Source organism: Geospiza fortis, unplaced genomic scaffold, assembly GCF_000277835.1.
Source record: "Geospiza fortis unplaced genomic scaffold, GeoFor_1.0 scaffold190, whole genome shotgun sequence".
In the NCBI taxonomy this organism is placed as follows: domain Eukaryota; kingdom Metazoa; phylum Chordata; class Aves; order Passeriformes; family Thraupidae; genus Geospiza; species Geospiza fortis.
The window spans coordinates 1,764,630-1,786,626 of NW_005054328.1; the positions used below are offsets into that span (position 1 = coordinate 1,764,630).

General features: G+C 40.2%; 1 protein-coding gene across 4 annotated transcripts in view; it reads right to left on the reverse strand.

Moving 5' to 3' along the window:
• FILIP1 (filamin A interacting protein 1) overlaps nucleotides 1–21,997 on the reverse strand; it is a 101,900-nt gene that overhangs the window by 68,574 nt on the left and 11,329 nt on the right. For 3 of the 4 annotated variants that reach the window (XM_031057127.1, XM_031057124.1, XM_031057125.1), the window contains exon 1: nucleotides 5,189–5,361. The exons of the other annotated variant lie outside the window; for it this stretch is intronic. The gene's annotated coding sequence lies outside the window, so the exon portion shown is untranslated. Of the gene's footprint in view, nucleotides 1–5,188; nucleotides 5,362–21,997 lie in introns of those variants that run through there. 4 annotated transcript variants of the gene reach the window in all.

The window sequence follows — 21,997 nt, forward strand, 5'->3', positions numbered from 1 at the left end:
AGCTAGAGAGTTACAGCAGGAGTCAGGAAGAGACGGGCAAGCTGAAGCACAGAGAGAGGTTGTACAACATCCTCACTTCACACCAGCCTTATCCTGGCTTTTGTTGGGCTTGGTGGCTCAAACTTGGAGCTCTTTGTGTCCCTGATAAGGAGACTGGCACTGTGAGGCTCCAGAGTGGCCCTTGCATTATTCAAAGCCCTGGCCTTCACTTGCCATTACTGTTTGCAGAGAGGTAACAGGAAAGGAGAGTCTTACTTCATTCCTGGCAGTGCCAGCCCAGTGACTGTCATCATTTCCCCGTAATCCTGCAGGCTTTCCACTGACTTCAGAACTTGTGGCAAAGAAAGTAAAGAAGTAAATGTCAGCCTAAATGATTTAAATAATACCAATGGCTCACATTGCTGACAGGGAGCAGCACAACAATCTGCAGATGCCTCACCTGGGCATTGAGAATGGCCTCAGCCACTTTAATAGCTTTCATTTTTAGAAACCATATTTGCATGCCTCTTATAATGTCATGGTTTCAAAATCCCTAGACAACAATTTCTTCACTTGAAAAGAATGAAGTTAAAGAGTTATCCTGCATGTACAGGTTGAGCTGGTTTTGATGGGTTTTCTTAACAGCCTTTTAATGTTAATCTGCTTAAATCTTCACCTGGCCTTTTAATTCAGAGCAAAAATTCAGGCTAAGCTGAAAATACAGCATAGTTACTTTGAGTAAGGAAGGAAAGGAGAAGGAAGAAGCAAATAAATATTTCTGCATAGGCTTGGTCTTGCATTAGCATTACTAGGATTACCTGTTGCCAGATTCTTTCATGTCTGTGACATCTTAAAATCCAATTTCATCAGGGATAAAATATAAGTTAATTGTGTTTGTCTTGTTGCAACTAGCCAAACACCCTACCTTTCTTAATTTCATTAAAAGAGTTTAATTTTCTTTTTTTTTTTTTAACTAGGAAGGATAGCTGCTCAGTTGCTTTTCTTAGAAAGTAATTTCAGTTCAGAGCCATGGAAAGACATTTAAAAGAGATCCAACAAATGGAATGGGTGTTTTACAAGCCTACGTGATGTTAAAGTTGTCTGCACTTATAAATTCATAGTGCTCAGCTTTAAGTGTTTCACTTGTGTGACTTAGGTAGAAGTTTAGGTTCCATCCATAATCTGCAGTGTCTTTGAAATGGAGTCTGAGCTCCTTGAGGTCATATTAGGACTGCAGGTCCGTCCTCCTCCTCCTCAGTCAGGCAGTTCCAGTGACCACTGCTGACCCACCGTGGCTCCTATTTATCGCCAGGAAAAGCATCCCCTGATTATCTTCCCATGGTAAAAGGTGCTGGGTTGAGGGTGGTGCTGTTCCAGTCTCCCTGTGAGAGTTCATGGCTGGAGGACTCAGTTTTGCCCCTCTGAGTCAGCCCTAATGTCTCCAAAGAGACTGCACCCTTAATTTGGGCACATCAGTGAACTGACTGATAAACTGGGGCTGGATCCAGAAATGCATCATCACAAAGGCCGATTTTGCTGATGGGTGGGGAGGCAATAGCAGGTATTTATTTGGCACCTCGTTATCAGCATCTGACACAGTGCCACACTTGGTGGCAAGTGTTAGGACATGGCAGAGGCTGTGGGATCGTGTCTGCCCTCACAGTCCCTGCTATAACCAACCCTGACAACTTTGTATCAATGAAGTCAGAAACTGGAGTGGCTTGTGCTGTCGGGATGGGTTTTCTACAAGGCATGAGATCTCTTGCTGCATGCACACTTCTGCCTGAGAGGGGCAGAGAACACAGTATTCCTAAAAATACTGTGAAGAAATAGGTGAAAAGAGTCAATGGGTGACCCTTACTGAGCTCCCTAATTTGGAAATGAGCCCATTTGGTACTCCAGCTACAACCTCTCATGCTAAACTCTTTTCTTGGGAGGACGAGTGGGGAGAATTTGTAATTGTACAAAACAACTAATTAAGGAAAGAGCAGTAAAAATGGATCTACATTAGGTTTCTTTCAATTAGGGAAAGCAAAACTAGAAACTAATTTTTATTAATGAAAAATCTGAAAAAAATTAATCATAAAATTTTCAAGTTCCTGTTTCATATGAGGAGCTGAATGACAGAAAAGCAGAGGAGATCTCTGTTGCTGAAGGGAATTGGTGGGATGTCTCTAAATATTAAGGCATCACTGGGTCTTGGAATACAAATTTTCAAGACTGATTTGACATTTCACAAAATATCAGTCACCATCCAAAAAAGAGAGAGAGAGAGAGAGAGAGGGAGGGAGAGAGGCATATACAGATGGCATATTATTGGTAGGTCAGGTAAGAAAGCAGCATACATAAGTACATTACTGGTCTTCTTTATTTAGTGAAAAGCTGTCTGACCCTGCAGTTATGTAATGTCTCAGCATTCCTTATTTGTTTCCTAAATATTTTCCATCTGCCTTCAAGGAAGTTTAGGTGACTGAGAAATTACTTGGAGCTGCTTCTCCTGTGTGGTGGACCCAGGGCCAGGTGCTGCTGCTGCTGGCAGCTCTGTCATGTCTTGGTTCTGCTGTGACCAAGCTGGACCAAGCTGTGATTGGGAAAAGGAAGATGAGCCAGTTTTTCTCCTTTGAGGAAGCAAATCCACCTCTTGTCATATTCAAGGTGCTATACTTAGTTATCTTAAGAAACAAGATTTCATTTAGTGTTTTACATTTCACATTTCATTTACTGTTTTACTCCCAGTAAGAATAAACCTCACTCAGCTTTAGATGCCTAGTGAGAGTGCCTGAGTGAGCTCTCAGTGCCACTGCTTGCTGTGGTACTATTCACTACAGAGACCACAGATAAGAGCTTTTCCTTATCTGCATTTGTCCACATGTGGACTGCATGAATCTCAGAGGTAAGAGGGTTTTCTCAGACCTGCCCAGAGGAAAGTTAAAGGGCAGCTCTCCAGAGCATCCAATAGCCAACTGCTAAGCACAGCTGTGCCAAAAAAAAGCAAGCTCAAACTAAACAGCTCAGCCTCCACTGTATATATACTGAAAATATTTCCCAAGGCTTTCAGAAAAGTTAGAATTAAGTCCCCATGTTGAATAAATATTTCCTTACTTTTACTAATTAAGAATATTTTATTCCTTTAAACCTGAAAGACGCTGTTAATGAAATGGAATTTGAGGAATACATACACCCTATGCCCCCGTATTAAATTGTGCAACTCATTTAAGCAAAGTAAATTCAGAAACATGGTAAATTCAGAAACATGGTATCCAGCTTTTCAATTCATCCTGAACAACATCACTGACTGCAAAAAAACCCCAAGATCCCAACATAAATTTAAAAAAAAGGAAAAAAAAAAAAAAAGAAAAAATCAATCAGCAGTTTGTCAGTGTCTTCTAGGCCTGCAAAACCACCCTGCTATGAAATGGCCAGAGAGTTTAGAGAAACTTTGTACAGCTGGCAGATGGCTCAGCCTAAGGTGGCTGCCATGCTTGCAAAAATTATCTTTATTCTGACTGTACTTACTGGTACTGTTATTACTTTTTGCCATCAAGGAAAACCAAAAGCCTGCATGGAAAATGCTCAGCAGCACACCCCAGTGTTGTGGGATGACTTGGCTGCAGCACTGGATTTCCAGGCATTAGAATTCACCCAGTGGAAGCAGCAAACACCAAGGATTTGACAAACCTTGGACTTGTTAGATAGGCGTACATGTCAAAGGATTACAATCAAAGGGATAGGAAAGCCTAGAAAATAAAAATACTGGCAGAACCCAACATTTAGGAATGTGGTACAAAAGTCATAAACTGGTGTGGCAAGTCCCCTGTCCTCTGCTCAGCCAGAGTGTGACACAAGGTCTTGCAGGTTTCGGCAGGTAGCCAAACAAGTATTTAAATAAGCAAGAACAAGGCTGGGGAGCTCTGTGTAAATACTTGCCGCTGACTCATCTCTTATACCTTGAAGATGCATTTCTAGAAAGGAAAAAACCCTGAAAATTGTTCTTCGCATTGTGTATTCGAAAAAGCTGAGAAGTACCATTATATTAGTCTTTCTCAAACCTCAGAGAAACTTTTCCAAATGTCTATACAGGCAAATATTAAATAAATGGCTTGCTGAAATAATTGAACAGTTGTTGGACTTTATAACACATGCATATTTTTAAAAGAAAAAAAAAATACTGGGAGAGGGAGTAATTTTTTTTTGTTAATTGTTTTGAAGTCCATAACTAGAAACACATCATTACCAGTTTGCACTCACATCAATTTTATATCAGAGAAAAATAAAGTTTTCTTTGTGTAACATTGTTATAAAACAGTAACTATATAAATTTAAGAAAGCAAATTTCTTATGCCAAGTTAGTGTCAATTAGCATTATGGATGACAGTTTAAGGAGGATTAGATGATGTATTGCAGGTTTGAAACAACTAAAAATAGAAAAGCCATACAAGCCATAAAAATTGCACAATGTGCAACTTTCAGTTCCAGGAAGATTGTGTTTGCAATCCTTGACTACAAATGGAGTTGCTTTCTAACTGTTGGGATAGATCTTCTGGGGCCATAATTAATACAGACAGTCCCGAGCTTTCCAAATGACTCAGACATTTTAAAATATGATATGATATTGGGCTTAAAGCAGTGAAATTTTTATAAAATAATTTAGTGTTTCCCTTCTAGTTTCTGAGCTGGGTTCACAGCTCCAAAGTATGTTCTAGCACCTTGAGGAACTTTAAAACTGGAAATAAAGAATGCTGTATAACCAATGTGCTACTAGCAATGGGGCTTTTAAAGACAGGAAAAATCCAAGATGAATATTGTAAGACACATAATATGGTCATAGGATTCCATGGTGTCTGCTGCAGAGTTCCTCATTACACTAAGTCCTCAACTCAGGATGCCTATTTTTAACTCATTATGCTAAAAAGTTTCAGAGAAAATAATGCTCATTGAGGATGTCCTTGGGAATTGCCAACAGTCCCCAAGGGCTTTAACAGCTCTGCAATTTAGATGAGCCTTTGAAAAACTCTTGGTTTTCACGTTCACATGTTCTTGGTTTGAAATAAGTCATTTTGGTTACCTCCTGGAGCTGACATCTGCAGAAAGCTCAGCTATTGCTTTCCAGCCATGCTATTGCAACAGCATGTCCTGAGTGTTATTATTTAGGAGTGTGGCTCCAGCTGGGAGCTGTGTCAGCAGAACAGCCCGTGCTGTGCAGGAATACCTGAGTCCAGGGATGCTCCCAGGGCAGGGGCTCCACTAGAATCTAGGTCCGGAGTGGGGAGGAGGGAGTCGAGGGTAGAGGTGTCCCTGTGCCATCACTGCTGCTCCCACCTGAGGCTGACTGGGGTCCCTGCTGCTCCCTGGAGAAGAGACAAGGCTCAGGGGCCGCACGCCAGGACAAAGAGAGAAGCAGCATGTTCTGCTTGTCTGACAGCCAGCCCGCAGTCCAGCTAGAAAACACAGGCTTCCAGATCGTAAGTGGCTTGAGAATACTAATATTTTTAATTAGAGACTCCTGTTGGCTTTATCCTTGTGTTTCCAAAGCCATGACAGTGCACAGTGGCCTGAAGAATCCAGGAGGATTTGCAGGTATGATACAGCACAGCAATTGGATGGTGAAACCTCACACTCCCTTTGCCTCCAAAGAGCCGTGCCCCAAGTCACAGCTTTCTGCTGTAATTCGGCGATCAACACCAAGAAACCCCTCCATCCCAAAAAAAGCAGCTGTAAGGAGGAAAGGGAAAAGCTGGTAGGTGATGTGCTGGTTCCTCACTGAGCAGAGCAGTTCTGCAGAGTATGTGCAGGGCAGTGGCACAGCGTGGTGACAGGAGAGCAGAGTATCGGTGACACTGCAGGCAGTCTGCTCAAAGGGAACACAGCGCACCCGCGGCTGGCTGAGCTGCCAACCTGCAGCACAGCAAGACATGGCTTCTGCCACAGCCCACAAAACAAAGGAAGGCTGGGGACCTGGTGACAACTCCAAATGCTGTGGAGGTATAGAAGATGTGCAGGGAACCAGGAGCTCTGTTCCAGCAGAGCTGGGGATGTTGCTGGGCCTATGGGGATCAGAGCCATCGCACTGGACAAAGGCCGGGTCTCGTGTTGATAAAAGCTCATTCATGCATTTGATTGGGTTGCCTAAACAAACGGAATGGTGGACTCCCTGCATTCTGCCCTGACCCTCCTGACTGAGCAGCATGGTTATGGCATAGACAAAGTTCTGCGGGTCAAATACACGCCAGACACAGCTGGCATGGAAACACCAGAGCCAGTGGGTCTGAGCAATGCTGCATCCTGGCAGGCTCAGTGGCAGGGCTCACAGAGATTCTGAGGCCTGTAAGACCATGGAGGTCTTTCCGGGGCAAGGAAATCATGGTGTTCTGGGAGGCTGTGATCTTTTTAAATAAAACAGTAACAATTTTGTTCAACTCTACAAACTGACTGTAATTTAAATAATTTATGTAGTTCTAATAACAGTATAGCCATACAAGGAACATTACCATTCAAGGAACAAAGAAGAACTACTGCACTAAATTAGTAGCAGTCAGAGCAGTGTATGATCCATTTGTCTATTATTTCTTAACAAACTGTATGTGAGTTCTTGCAAAATAGTAACTATCCACTTGGTATTTGTATATTTTTCCCTTGCTCTAAGTGGAAAGAACAAGATCTATTGGATTCTGGGCAATATAAGGAGAGATACAGTAATGAAATCTTAACCAGCTGTAATTGGTGCATACATACTAAGAAAAACTTAGCTTTAAAGGAAGGTTATTTTACAGATAAGTATTTTCATTTTCTAGAAAATTTGCTTGGAGAACTTCAATCTTGAGCAGCAGCTACGTCTTGGAAAAGATTGAGCAATTACCTATTTATTTATTTATGAATAGCAGAAAGCATTTCCTATATGTGCAAGAATTTGGGTTATCACACTGTTATACCACAAGCCCTGAATCACATCTCTCATGACAATCCACAAGAAGCAAAATAGAGATAACTTGTATGAGACATATGGGATTTACAGTAATTAATTCTTTGGCCTGTGAAAGGTTTGTCCTTCAAAAAAATTCAGTGAGAGTTTTTTCATTAATTTGAATGGAGGAAGGACCAAGACTACTGTCTTTAAAAGTATCTAGACCTAGAAAAAGAAAATGAGTTATGTTTTTGTAATGAAGAGCTGAATTTCCAATGCAATTCACACAGTGCTAGAAGCAAAGAAGAGTTTGCTGTCAACAAGCACATACTAATTATTAAGATACAAAAAGGGTGGACGAAGGCTTAGTGGGTCAAATTCTGACCTCATTTGCCTTTACTCTTCTGAGTTTAAAGAGGTTACTCTGGATTTTCATCTGCCTAAATGAGATTGAAGTCTGATGTTCTGTAAGCAAACAAAAGTGGCATTATTCATTATTTGCAGAAACCTTGTTCACAGAAGACATTGTTTAAAAATAGGCCCTTAAGGGTACTTTCTTTCCTTTATTTATTGTTTTAAAGTCATTTTACAAGTGTAGTAATAACATCTATATCTTCCCAAGAGGAGACATCCTGGAACACAGATAGGACTTAAGTAATTTCCATCCTCTAATTCTTGACCAAGCAGCAGGATAAGGTGGACACAGTATGCTCTTTGGATAAGCTTTTTTTTCATTAACTATTAAATATGTCAAGATAATATTTATGCCTATACATGTCTTCTTCATTTTAATTAAGTGATGACAAAGTAAATAGTGAGCAAAAGAAAGAGCCAAGGTGAATATCACTGTAGCACTTAAAATATTCCCCATTATACAACATTGTGTACAGAAAGAAGCCCATGAGATTTTGCTGCTGAGCTGAATACTGATACAGCTGATGCTTCACTAGCAGACAACACACAGGTGCATCAAAATGCTCCTAAACCCCTGTTAGGCTGATGAAAGACAAAGCTTTGGTTGCAGACTCCCTCACAAGCAACTTAAACCTAGCAGGGCTGCAATGGCATTACAGCTTTTTGGGCTGCCTTTTCCATCCCAGCTGTTGAGAGATTTATCATGTGCACTAAACAGAATAATTTTTGTTCGTTACTCTCAGCAGAGTAGTAAGAAGCTATTGATTCTCTGTAGATTAGTTTTGGAGAAAGTCTCTCGCTTTCCCTCGTTCACAGGCACATGTTCCCTCTCCCCCAGTGAAACATGGATCAGGAAACCAAACGTAGCAGAAAGCTGAAGTTTTCTTTGGCATGTTTGCCAAGAAGTCCTAATGAAAGGGGTCAGTGAAAGTCCCCATATTCCCATTGATCTACAAGCCACCATTCCCAGGACTTTCAAAGGAAAAGCCAGGGAAAGCAAAGAGCTCTCAAAGCTGCTTTTCACGCCAAGCCCCAGCAGCTACACTGGGGATCATACAACAAAGGGCACATCCTGGGCAGACAGGCTGGTGGGCCACTGTGAAGGTCTGGCTGTGCACAGTTAGTCAGAATGGGACACAAAATGAAGCTGATTTTGTCAAGCACCCTACTCCCCACCAGCACCACTGGACAAGGCTTTGGGGTGCAGGAAGGGGCACCTCCTTCCCATGACCCACAGGCCACCACGGGGGCAGGAGTCGTGTGACGGCTTCCACCATCAGATCAACCCTTTGACTATCACTGTTCTCATCAGAAGTGTTTGTTAGAATTACAGTTCCATTTAATTTATTATTAGTGCCCCAAGTACCCAGGGTCCTACATCAGCCCCCCTGGGGCCACCAGCCCCAGTCCCAGGATTGCCACACAGCCACACACAGCCCAACACTGGAGGCCACCAAGCTGGGCCCACAGCCCATCCTGGGCTCCTCCTATCTCCAGGAATGTTCCTGATGCCAAGGGCTGGGGCTGTCCCCAGCTGTCTCCCTCAGGTCTCTGTTCCCCAAGGGATTGCCATCCCCAGTCCTCAGAAAGCAGCCACTCCTGCATGTATTTCTTTAATTGTCTACTTAACTGCTTGTATTCACAGTTGGGATTCTCCTTTGCTCTTGTTCAAGTATTTTAAAAGTTTTTCATTTTCATTGATCTTCATATGTGCACGTAGTAGCATAAGTTTGTGCTTCCCTTTTCCTACCATATATTACAAAAGCTCTTTTTGCCACAGGGCAGAAAAATGGAAATCAGCCTGCTTATTCCTGAGAAAAGAAGGACTGTAGAAAAACAAATGCTCCCCCAGTATCTCTCCTTTACACTTACAGAGACATCCTGTTCTGCAGTGGTTCTGCAGATGCCAAGCACTGGGATGTCAGGCTCAGAATGACTGGGGAAAAGTTTCTCTCTGAAGCTCTCCTTGAAACTTGATTAAACTATCAACTCAGTAAGGATTACAAGTAAAACAGCCAAAAAAAGATTGCTGTCACAGTCTTAATAGCTGGCAGTCAGGAGTCTCCTGGAGTTTTCCAAGAAGCTGTGGCACAAGAGACCAGGGGATACTGGATTTGACCAAACATCCTTTCCTCTGTGGTCCTGGGAGATGGTGGGATCAGTTGTACCCACATTCTCTTCTGTTTTCCACAGGCTCACACCAACAGGAGCACCCTGCAGAGGCAATTCCAGGGTAATTCCAACCCTCTGAATTCTGTAACTGAGATTTCTTAAGAGCAACATGCGAATGAAATTGTTCCTTCTCCAGGAAAGGTTCATCTCATATTATACAGAGTTCATAGGAATTTTCCAGTCAATAATTGTAAAACTTTGCCAAACAAACTTTCAAGATGCCAGACCCATTTCTTCAATTGTCACTGTCAGAAATCCAATGAACTGCATACAATGGTGGCTGAAGGTCTCAACCAAATAAAAATTTTCATTGATTTCCCAGCTTTTGATTGAAACACTAAAACCTTTCATACTGCAATTTCAATCAACAACTTGGGGAGGGGGGGGGAACCCACATTATTTCTAATGAAGATCCCCTCAGAAGATTCAAAACTTTTACTCAACCTCCTAAATATTTGGCACAGCACATCCTTGCAAGCCTGAAATTATTACTCTGTTTGCTGTGGTTTCTTTTATTGTGCTGTTATGCAAGATTGTTGTACTTTGTCATTTGTAGCACATTACCTCAGACTTGTCCAGGTACAAAGATGGACTTATGGGATGATCAGGGTAATGGAGAGCCTATCATATGAGAAGACAGAATGAAGAGCTTGGCTTGTTTAACTTGGCAAAATAAAGGCTGTTAAGGGATCCAGTTGCTGTGTATAAAAATATCACAGAGGCAAACATCAGGGAGATGGGAGAGCCATTTCAACTAAATGACAGCGTTGGCAGTAGAACCCAATGGCATAGATTGGCCAGAATTCAACCTATGTGAGAGACCAAAAACAGGTTCTCACATCGGGCAATGGGATTTGGGAACAATTTTCCAGCTGGAGAAACAGCAGCAAAACTCCTAAATGCACTCACAGTGGAACTTGATAAGTGTATGAAGGGGATTATAAAACATGATTCCTGCAATATTACAACAATATATTTGATGACCCATTAGATCCTTTCTAGTCCTCTGTTGCCATATAAAGCTATTATATCTCATGCAGATTCTGTACACCTCAGTCATGTATGCTTCAAAACAAGATATGCCAGCATACTTTATATGTTTTAAGCTATTTAAAAACAAACCAAACCAAACCAACAACTCTAACCAAATAGTTTGGTTTAGTAAGTGTATTTGTTCAGGGTAGGGATAAAATTTTAATAATTTTCTCTCCCACAATGACAATAAATTCAATAGAACCCAAATATATTACAAAATAAAAATATTTTACATTCACTTGTCACCCACCAAAATTCCTAAGATTATTGTTAATTAGTTCTACTTGTCATCTAGAACTGTTTAAGCTTTATTACACTTTTTTATAAAATAGTTTATCCATAGATTTAAAACCTTTGCAGCTGAAGTTCAACTGTTATTTATGGTATTCTGCTCTAAGCTATAAATTAATTAAGGACAAGAACATTTTTTTGTGCTAATGCATTTTATGTTGGAGGGTATCCAAAAGATATAGCCAAGGGAACAGAATCATGATTGTTTCTAATTTATGTTGGTCATAGCATGGGTTGGACACATGAGAGGGAAGACTTTTTTTAAAAACAGAGTCATCTGGTTTTGGAGATACTTCATTTTTTTATGCTTAAAAGGTTTCTTATGCTGAGCTTGAAGTAAAAACGCATGAACTCTACAAAGCAGAAAATTTCTTGGGTAAAAATTAGTAGAAGATTGTAAAAATCTACTTCCACCAAAATCAGTAAAATGGTTACATAAAAATTAATCATTTATGGAAAGTTCTTCTTTCTAAACACGAACCCACATACATATACACAGAGAGCCCCTGTGAATGGGACCAAACTATAGCCATGACAGTACTACTCACAGTTTTACTTTCCTGTAGCTCTTTCTTGAAATTTTGATGAAAATACCAGCATGCTATTTTCATATAGCTCAGTGGAGGCAAATTTTGCTCCGAAGATGCCCCAAAATTACTGTAATATCATATCTTATGGTAATTAATAATACTAAATTCTGATTCACTCTACTCTCAACTAAGATGGCTTCCTAAACCTAGCTTGAGGTTTCCTGGTTTTATTAGCAGTTCACTGTCTTAGCCAGCATTAAAAATTAGTTAAAAATCTCTCACCACTTTCTTGCAAGCAATGCTGAATTAATCTCTCAAGATTCAGCATTAGATACTCAGGAAGAAAGGATCCAGGAGAATGGAAAATATGTCTCCATTGTCATGAGTTAATGGATGGCTTAGGACCTGAATTACTGACTTTCAACATCTTTTCCTATCTTATGTAAAAATTATTCTGAAAGCATTCTAAGTTTCTGACTTTATTGGAAGACAGTGAAAATCAATTTACATATACCTACATAACTTTGCATGCATTTCTTCATTTAAATTTTTTTATCATATGCACATTCACTTATATTGTGAAGGAGCATCCACCCATCCATCTTCTCTAGCCTCTTGTTATTCAACATCCTTCCTCCATGCCTCTTCACACCTTTGTCTCTCAAGTAAACAAATCGAAAGTTTCACTTTTGACTCTGACATTGCTGATGATTTTCATCATAGCCTCTGTCCCTACTCCTATTTGTGCTGGTTTTGGCTGGGATAGAGGTAATCACAGTAGCTGGTATGGGGCTGTATTTTGGATTTCTGCTGGAAACAGGGCTGATAACTCAGGGAGGTTCTCCTTACTGCTGAGCAGAACTTGCTCAGAGTCAAGGCCTTTTCTGCTCCTCACCCTTTCCCACCAGTGAGGAGGCTGGGGGTGTGCAAGGACTTGGGAGGGGACACAGCCAGGACAGTGACACCAACAGACTAAAGGGGCATCCCATACCATATGGTGTCACCTTCAGGGGGAGGAAGAAGGGAAGGGGGGGACATTTGGGGTGATGGCATTTCTCTTCTCAAGTGACTGACACCCACAATGGGGCCCTGCTCTCCTCAGGATGGCTGAACACCTGCCTGCCCATGAGAAGTGGTGGATGAATTCCTGGATTTGCTTTGCTTGCATGTGCGGCTCTCACTTTACCTGTTAAAATGTCTCTATCTCAACCCACAAATTTCCTCACTTTTACTCTTCTGATTCTCTCCCCATCCCACTGTGAGGAGGAACTGAGTGGCTGTGTGGGGCTGAGTTGCCAGCTGGGATTAAAGCATGACACCGTTATATCTGATTAAGGATTTAATCAGAAGAGATAGGCATTTTTCAAGTTCCTGATTTGCCTCAGCAGTCCACATGACACATATACATCAAAACAGCCATGTTTCCTCCTTAAACTGCTACTTTTAAACTTTCCTCCTTAAACTGCTACTTTTGTCTCAAGCAAAATTAGTTCTTGATTTGAATAGAAACCATCCACATGCTTTGAACCCTTTCAGAAGCAAATTGGTCATGAGTAAATGAAGACTGATCGATTTTCAGAAGACTGATATTCTGAAATATTTTCTCTTACAGGGGAAAAATGTCTGTGCTAATTTTAAGAAAAAAAACTTGATCCATATTCAAAAGAAAAAGTTATATACTGCCTGACACTAGATTCTGGATTTACATATTATTCTGAGAAATTCTGATACAATCCTCATGGGCCACATTATTTTGCTCATGTTTGTATGTCAGAAACAAGACATAGCTTCACCAAGGAATCTCCAGCACTGTAGGTTTTAAGTCCCTATTGTGACTGGTCAAAGTATAGTAGAGCCTCTGTAAGGACTGCTAGTTTCTGTGCTCCTCTGAAATATTAGTGAGAAACAGTGTAAGGATGGTCAGAAAGTGTATGATACTAACTCTAGGTTTAGAACCCTGGACAAGAATTTCATGTGCTTATGTGCTTCCCTTTTTTTTTTTGTTTGTTTTCATTTCCTGTGGAAGACAAATCTGTTCTTGAGGATCTCTCAGGTATCAGATGATTTCTGTGCATCACAACAGCCAGAGAGCATTTGCTTTGGCTTTCCTTGGTCATCCACAGCTCAGGGATCTGAGCTGTGCAGGGCTCTGGCACTGACTGCCTTCCATCCTGGCTATGTCTGGGAAGAGAGCCAGAAAGGTGAGTGATGCTGACATCTTTCAAACCCATAGAGTTCTAGTAGAAAACTAGTCTATGCTCCTATCACATTCTGGCACCTGCTCTCTTTTGCTGATTATTGTTGCTTTACATGGGCTTTGAAGCAGTCTCCACCAACAAACAGAACAGGATGGTTCTTCACACACTGAAGAGCAGAACTGCAGAATGCCTTCTACACGAATGCAGAAGTTAACACGACTCAGGAGGAGACATTCTTGGCACAAATACTCACTCATGGTTGCTACCCAGATAAACCACATCAGTTTAGGGCAATCTCTTGAACTGAAAATAGCTGGAGACAGAAAGAGTGCTTTGGGGAAGTTTCAAATCCTTGCCATGCACTTGCTTTCCCCTGATGGCAGTTTTCAGCTGCTGGTTTGTGTGTGGGTTGGTTTGTTTGCTTGCCCAGAGTGGAGCACAAATGCAATCCCCAGCTGCCACTAATTATGCTGCAGAGTTCCTTGCAGCTGATTGAATTTCAGGGGCTCACACAGAGAAGCCTTGAACCTCACTTTGGGAAAACCAGTGGTGGCTTACTACTAATTCAGTAGACTTCCCTCTCTTCATCTGATTGCTTATGACAAGACATGGAAGTAAAACTGAAAGACTTGATGCTCAGCTATTTTAAATTACTGTGGCTTGGCTGGTACCCTTGAAAGCAGGCTTCTTTGTCCCACTGTAGCTCTGACATGAAAAGCATACTGTTATCTGGGCAAGGATGGTTTATTGAACTGTTTTGTTCAAATACAAAGGACTTCTATTTTTAGAAGCAAAACCGTAATTCATACCCTAAAACAACAAAAGCCAACTGTATCCTGGGCTGAGGTACACAAAAAATTATAATACCTCCCGGCAGGTATCTGGAGCTGACTTTTGTTAGTTTTAAACCACAAAAATTTATTGCCATTACTAAGCGGTTCAAATGTGAAAGCTATTCTTGCAAAACAGTCACTAATGAGCCTGCAAATAAGAACAGAGCAGCAGGGAACTGCAAAACGTTATCTCAAAAGTACTTGCCTCACCCTCAAATGAAATCCAAAAGCAACTCTTCCCATGGACAGAAAAGAAGGGCAGAGCACGTTGCTTGTTGCTGAGCATGTGAACAAATTGCATACCATAGCTCAGATGTCACAGCACTTTTTCAATAACACTTTAAAGCTTTCGCTAATGCCTCAAGCACCTAAAATAAAGGTGAAATATCTTGGATAGGAAGGATCTTAATCTTACGTGTATTTAGATATTTATATTTATTACGTGTATTTAGATATTTATATTTATTGATGTAACAGTTGTTTCTCAGAAAATGTTCTATTGAATTAGCACTGGAGCTGCAAGTTTTTAACCAATCTGTATCTAAATTTTTGTAAAGTCAGAAAGACTATTTAAGATAAAAGTAACAGAAACATAAATTATGTTTTCAGAGCTACAATTTAAAAGTGTATTGAATTGTTTCTTAATTGTAGACAATCTTATATCTGAAATTATTAGCAAGGTTTGCAGTGCATGTCACAACTAAAATTCCATTTAAGCATATTTTTTAAATTATCTCTTATTTCACTTAGCCATTTTGTTCAAGAATCTCTTTCTCATGGATGGGTTGGTAAAATATGCATCACTCAAAGCTCTGTAAAGAATGCAGCCACTTGTCTGCTTTATGTCAGATCATTTCATCAGCTCTTGGAGAAGGATTTGAAAGGCATGTTGGCAGATGAAAGTCTCTTGGTTTGCTCTAAAACTGTGATTTTCAAACTTTAACAAAACATGCACTGAACACAGGGCATCGAAAACTTGTGGATGAAAATGGGTGGTCATTTTTGCTTCATGCTATCATTTCAGGATGGAGCTGCCTCTGAGATTCTGCTTCACTTACAGGAGTGAGCAACTCCTGGGGCTCTAAGGCACCACCACAGTCCTTTCACAGGACAGGAAGGCCAAGGAATTCATCTGGTCAGTCCTCATGAGCTGTAAGTTCCAATGCTCTACTTTTGCATGGAGGAGTGAGAAAGGCCCTGCAAGGCCTGATATCCCCACAAACATAAGAGTTGTGTGCTGTATTCTGCTGAAGACAAGGGCTCAAAAGTAGTTCTTTGAGTTTCTGGTTGGTTTGTTGGCTGTTTACAGTTTAGTTGTTGATGTATCAAGAAGTTTTGGGAGTTTTTTTTCTGATGGAGCTTAGAATTGCCTGTATGAGTTTTTTGTGTTACTCATTGAATTGTTGTTCAATAAAAAACAGTCCTCCAAAACCACATATGGTTAAAATTAACTTTTTTTATTGGCTTTTTTTTTCTTGCTTACATGTTGCCTTTTGAAGAGGAGATAGTCCTGTGAAATCATGTACCCAATTGTGCTTCTAGCACAAAGCGCTGTTTGTCCATAAGGAACTAAGAAGACCCAATGAGGTGTTATTAGCTTCAACTCATCTGACTGAAGTATCATCTGCTGGGCTCATTAATGAAGATAGTTCAGGTGGAAACACTGATCCCTGAGCTTTATTAAAATTGTCTGTGTTGTTTTTACTCATCTAATGAAAAGAGAAAAAGGAAAGTAGATAGTAAAAAAAGATGCATACAGAGGATCTATACTAAAATAATGCCTAAGGAACTAACTCAAAAAATCACTTTAAACATGTGTCACAATATTTTTTCCAATGCTAGAATTTTCCAATGTTAGACGTTCAAAATATGCTTGGAAAACAGTCTCTCTAGCTGTAATCTTAGAGAAGTCTGATTCAATAATAATAAACTATAGCTTTATATTGCAGAAATGTTTTATGTGATTGTTCAGATGATCCCAGGCACTTGGTGTGCTCAGGTGAGTGTGACATGAGGATTACATCTAAACAAGGAGATTAAGCAGTGCCAGGGCTTGGTCAAAATTTTGGCATGGACTAACCAGGGGTCTTCCTAGAATGGTTCAGGAGTTAGCCCTGCCTGGGGATTAGCCTAGCCAGAGATTGGCAGCCTGAACGTAGTGAACCTGTTCTGAAGTCTACATTTAGTAATGTAGGTATGACCACACAATGGCTGAGGGTCAGAGAACCAGCACTGGCATTGTTTTGTATCACCCACATATTTTAACTGTTTTTGTGTGGCTTTCAAACTGTGAGAAATGGAAATGGAGATTTTTGCTTTACAGAACTGCAGCAGAACTGCAAAGCCCTGGCTTTGGAGAGGAGGGCAAGCAAGTGAGGAACACTGAGACAGATGGCACAGTCAGATGGAATGAATTCCTTGGGAGGACTGCAGCAGGGAGAAGAGGAACAGTAAGCATGGTAAAAATAAGGGAACAGCAGCTGCCATAGCTGTTTCTACAAGAGCAAAGCAGGTTGAGCAAATTGCCTTAGGAGCCTGCCCTGTCCCCAAATCCAAAGGGAAGAGCTAAGACAGCTTTGCAGGGAAGTGTGGTACCTTGCAGATGGGTGAAGTTGGAGAGCTGCAGCTATTATAGGGGCATTGGAGATTGAACACTTCCAAAGCTCACAGCTGGAAGATGAGCTGAGGTGGATGCTGGGACCCAGAGAGAAGTCCAACTTGTTGTCAGGCAGTGGTGAATGCCAGACAATGCAATGGCACAAATCTCACACCACAGAAAGACACAAACTGAGATAATTCTGATTCCAAATGTGAATCAGCTGAAGATTGAGATAAATGCCTGATAAAAGCATATTTACACTGGCAAAGTGTCAGTATGATTGTTGATTATTCTCTGCCGTCCCAAAGGCAAGAAATCCATCCCACAGCAAAGGTGATGACCAATATTTATTGCTGGCAAAGAAATCCTGACAGACAAGGCACAATGGCATCACAAAAGGATTTATCACTGTGGAGTTCCTCACCAGTGACCCTCCTAGCAGCTAAAGCAATCATGCTATCCACACATCTTTTGCCACCATGGCATAGGCTCTACTTAAGAAGTATTGTTGAAACAGAAAAAGCAAGGACTTTCATCTCATTTTGTTTTGAGCTGTAAGCTGAAGCACCAGGGGAAGGAGTAACTGTGGGAAGAGTGTTTCTTAACCCAGTGGTGCACAGAGGTGCTCTCTGTAAATGGCACGTGCCTAAGTCACCTGCAATAGGTGAGATAGCAGAAGCTGGGACAGCTTTCAGCATGTGTGGGCTGTTCTGGGAAGCCAGTTACCAATGTCTACCAGGTATCTTTTCACAAGACATCCTTGGTGAAATGCTTTGCTCAGTGGCTCTTAGCCCAGCATAATTTTCACAGGAATGGCAAAAGTCAATTTTCTGCCACAGAGCATTTTCCTGGCTGAATTTCAGAAGATCACTCTGGAACACAGAGACATTAAAGCTCTTCAGCTAAATGGTTATGGGATTGTTTTCACATGGGCAAACAAGAATTTTCTCTCAACTAATTCTTGGAAATGCTCAAAGCTTTCTAGCTGAAACTTCCAAAAACAATTCAGACTCAGCCAGACATCCAGCCTGAACAACTGAAGTTTGGCAAAGCTGTAAACAACTGGGCTTCATGTAAGACTAGATTTTTAATGAAAAGTGTCAGGCAAACTTAGATAGGGCTTTGTTATCAGCTTGCTCTGCAGTATGTGCTCTCTTCTTATATCTCAGCCTAACATTTCATTTGTAAATCAATTGTAATGACTGTTTATTATAGTGTTTTGATATAGCATTTCATATCTGCTCACATTTATACTTCAAATTTTCATACATTGTGAATTACCAGTTGATTTTATATATTTTACCAATAGCAAAGCAAACCTTCAAACTAAGAGAAATCCATCAAGTGCCGCCACTAACAGAGTTTCAGGTTATTGTCTAGAGAAGAAAAATCTGTCAGATGTATAAAAAATCATGGAACACCTTGATTTTTACCAGTTTTTTCTTGACTTTAAGGAAGGACTTGCAAAGAAAATTTAAGAGGAATCCGCCGAAGAGACTCAAAATGTACCAACTAATGTTGATAAGACTGTTTATCAACAAATCCATTCCCTCCCTTCTGTGTTCTAAAAGAAGTATTTTTAAAGATGCTAAAAATAAAACCAGATGTTTTATTAAATAAATTAATATAGTTTTGTTTGTAGTCAAAACATCAGAAGGGATGTCTGTTCTGACTTTCACTATCTTATTCTTGGTTGATTTTGTGGTTTCTTAGTGAATATATAAAAAAGGACATGATCACAATCTGACATACACAGCACATTCTCAGACATGCTCTAAGAAATTTCTAAATATTCCTTATTATTATTTCAGCCAAACCTGCAAAGTTTTTTTTTTCTGTATTTGACCTGCAAATGATGCCTATTTTGGCAGCACTCAAAAAATATGTAAAAATAATATAATGTCTGCAGTTTGTGTTTTCCTGCCTGCAGTGCTCTATGACAGCATTTTTAAGATGAACCAGTCTGACACTGCCAGACTTTTGTGCAATGTCCTTGGGAATTTTGACCTATTAACTACAGCAGATTTTTAATGCAAGCTGTTTCAGGCAGGCTCGTTTCCATGAAGAAAGTGTTTTGATTTGAGGGGTTACTCAGATGAAATGCCACTTGTCAGAGTTAGAAACCAGATGATTGCACTGAACTGCAGGACAGAATTGAGAAGTTTTGCCTTCCTTGAGAAACCTGTGGAAAGGGAGTTGCACCAAAGAGAAAATGGATCCAGTATAACAAAAGAGTGCCTATATTAGGTATTTCTTGAACTGTCGAACACTACATAATCTAATATCATCACCTGACACAAAAAACTGAGGTTGGCTGCTTTCTTCACAGTATAATAACACTGTATTATTTATTTGTATTGGCAGGTATGGTTTTCAGTGGTGGCTTTGTGCTTGCTTATGTTCTCTCTCTGCAGAGAAATGGGAATATGAGGTCAATACCAATATTCTCCAGCCATAAATCGCGTCCCATGGGCCCTAGAGAAGGGCTAGGACACCTTCACACTACCTGTCAAGGCTCAAGGATGTGCTTTTCTCAGCCCCTGGTGTTACAGCTATGCGACCATCCTGCTCCTTGCCTCGTGTGGATTCCCACCACAGGGGAACTGGAGGCACAGCAGTCTGATTAGAGCCTGCAGCTGAAATTATGCTGGGCAATTTCTTCTAGTAAACAATTCATTCTGCCTAAAAGAATGGGTTTGAGTACTCTGAAGCAGATTTGGGTCAAATTCAGCATAAAGTTGAAAAGAAACAAGAAATGAAAATTGAATATATGAACTGCAGAAACAGTTCCTTTTCCTATTTCTGATATTTTTCCCCACACTAAGATCACAAGAAGTCATAGGCATTATAGGAGGGAAGTAGAACATTTTAAAGAAATTTATTTCTCTGCCTTCTTTTACCAAAAGTCCCAATTTTCTGTCAAAGCCCAGTAGTGTCTTAAATTCTTACAATACAGAAACTGTTTTTCAAATTGTCTGCAGGATTCAAAAATGGGTATTTGAACAAAAATATGTGGATTTTGGGTCACAGGGAGCCAACCAACGCTATCACTTTGCATGGAACTTTGAGTCTTCCAAAGTGCTAGCTCTTGCACCATGAATAATTAAAGATTTCCCACAAAGTTGACTTTTTTCTGTGAAGTGAAACAGTCTAAGTATTTTCCTGGGAGATGTTTTAATGTCTATACTGTAGTAAAAAGGTACTGTAACCTCTTCCTTTCTGGATTGTTTTGGTAGGTTTTTTTCATGGTTCCAAACTCCCACTTGTCTTCCATCTTCCTGTTCTTTAAATTTTGATACATGAGCCCCATAATAAAGGCAGTATTTTGAAGTCTAGTAAAATATTAAATCCAAAGAAAAACTAATGGATCTCACTGCAAATCCTAAAAAAAAAAATAAAAAAAACCAAAACCAACCAGAAAACATAGCAAAACATTATTTTTTTTCTTTTTTTTTAAACTCTGTCATCAATCAAAAAGGTACAGTTATATCATAATTCATTCTCCTGAGAATTTCTCTGGAGGACTAACTGAGCAATGCCTCCTTCTCACTTTTCTTTGTCTCTCTCTTACATGTTGACTGCTTACCTGTCCTCCAGCTTCTTCTTTCTAACAGATATGGATGTTCAAGGACAAAACTGGGAGCACTGTAAATGTTCTTGTTTTCTCTCAGGGAGGAAAACAGTCCTGCATTTGTGAATAGTTCCTTTTGTGGGATCACCATAGTATTACTGGGTGCTTGATTATGATATGAAAGCTCCTATGGACCAAGAAATCAAAGCCTGTTTGCTAGGGAATTATACATTCAGATGGTTAAAATAACTTTTATGTTGGCTATAGTAACAAATATAATTAAAACAAAAATATAAGGTGACAACTAATGTAAAATGTAAAATATCAGTCGACATACTGCAGAGCTATATATGCAAAATTATTTTTATTCCCAGGCTCAGGTGCCTATTTTCTTAGGACGTGGGAGAAGGAATGAAGGGAAAGAAGAGGAGCTGTTGCTGCACCATTCCCAGATGAGAGATGGGTGATGTGCTCCCCCAGCACATGACCTGCCTGCAGCCCTGAGGCTGCTGCTCCATTACAAGTGGCCAGTGAATATTGCACACTTGCAGAGCTGCACTGTGATGCAGGTAAAGGCACAAGGAAGGCAGCATTTTCAGCCTCAGGGAGCCTTGAAACACAGTTGATGTTGGGGTGAACTGAAATGTTATCTGTCAGCTGTAGCTGTCAGCAAAAATATTAAAGGAATAGCAGCTGCATCATGCCACAAGCAGGGGAGTGGAGCAGCCGTAGCTCCAAAATAGATTTTAGAGTCAGACAAGAGTTTTCTCTTCATGAACTCCAGTAATAGTCAAGGACCATTTATTTTCTAAGCTGCTTTGAGCCAGTTGATAATGCTACTGCTTTTACAATGTTTTAAATGTTTGAGATTCAAGTAAAGAAGAGCTATTTAGAATAGGATGTACTGAAAGGTATGTTACTAAACTTTTAATTTGTAATTTTTCCTACTAATTGTTTTCTATTTCTGTAGCTTTAAATTTGCCCTCGCCATTTTATTCTGTAAGTTCTGATACAGCAATAAACCTCATATGACAATAAAAAATCATAACTGCATTTCTCAGTTGGAAGAAAAACTATTGGCTTAATATAGCTTCTGTAGCATTTATTCTTCCTTTTCAGACATTTTAATTAATAAGATACTAAATTATCCTGAAGGTATTTATTAAATAATAGCATCTTACAATCTTTTCGGGTAGTCATTAAATAAAATAATAATAAGCAGTGGTCTCTTCAGAATCTTGAATTCCAAGATAAATACAATAAAGTTTGTGGCAATGTGTTATTGTTTACTGCTTGTAGAAACTTACGCAACAGCAGAATATTGCTCTGATTTTTGAGCTGCTGCTAATGAAGCACAACCAGACAGGGCACAGTTGTTATGAGTCAGGAAATGTGGATGTTCCTGGACAGAGGCCAGGGGGGCTTAGACACACAGGGATGAGATGTATATGCATCCTTTGGAGGAAATACACTG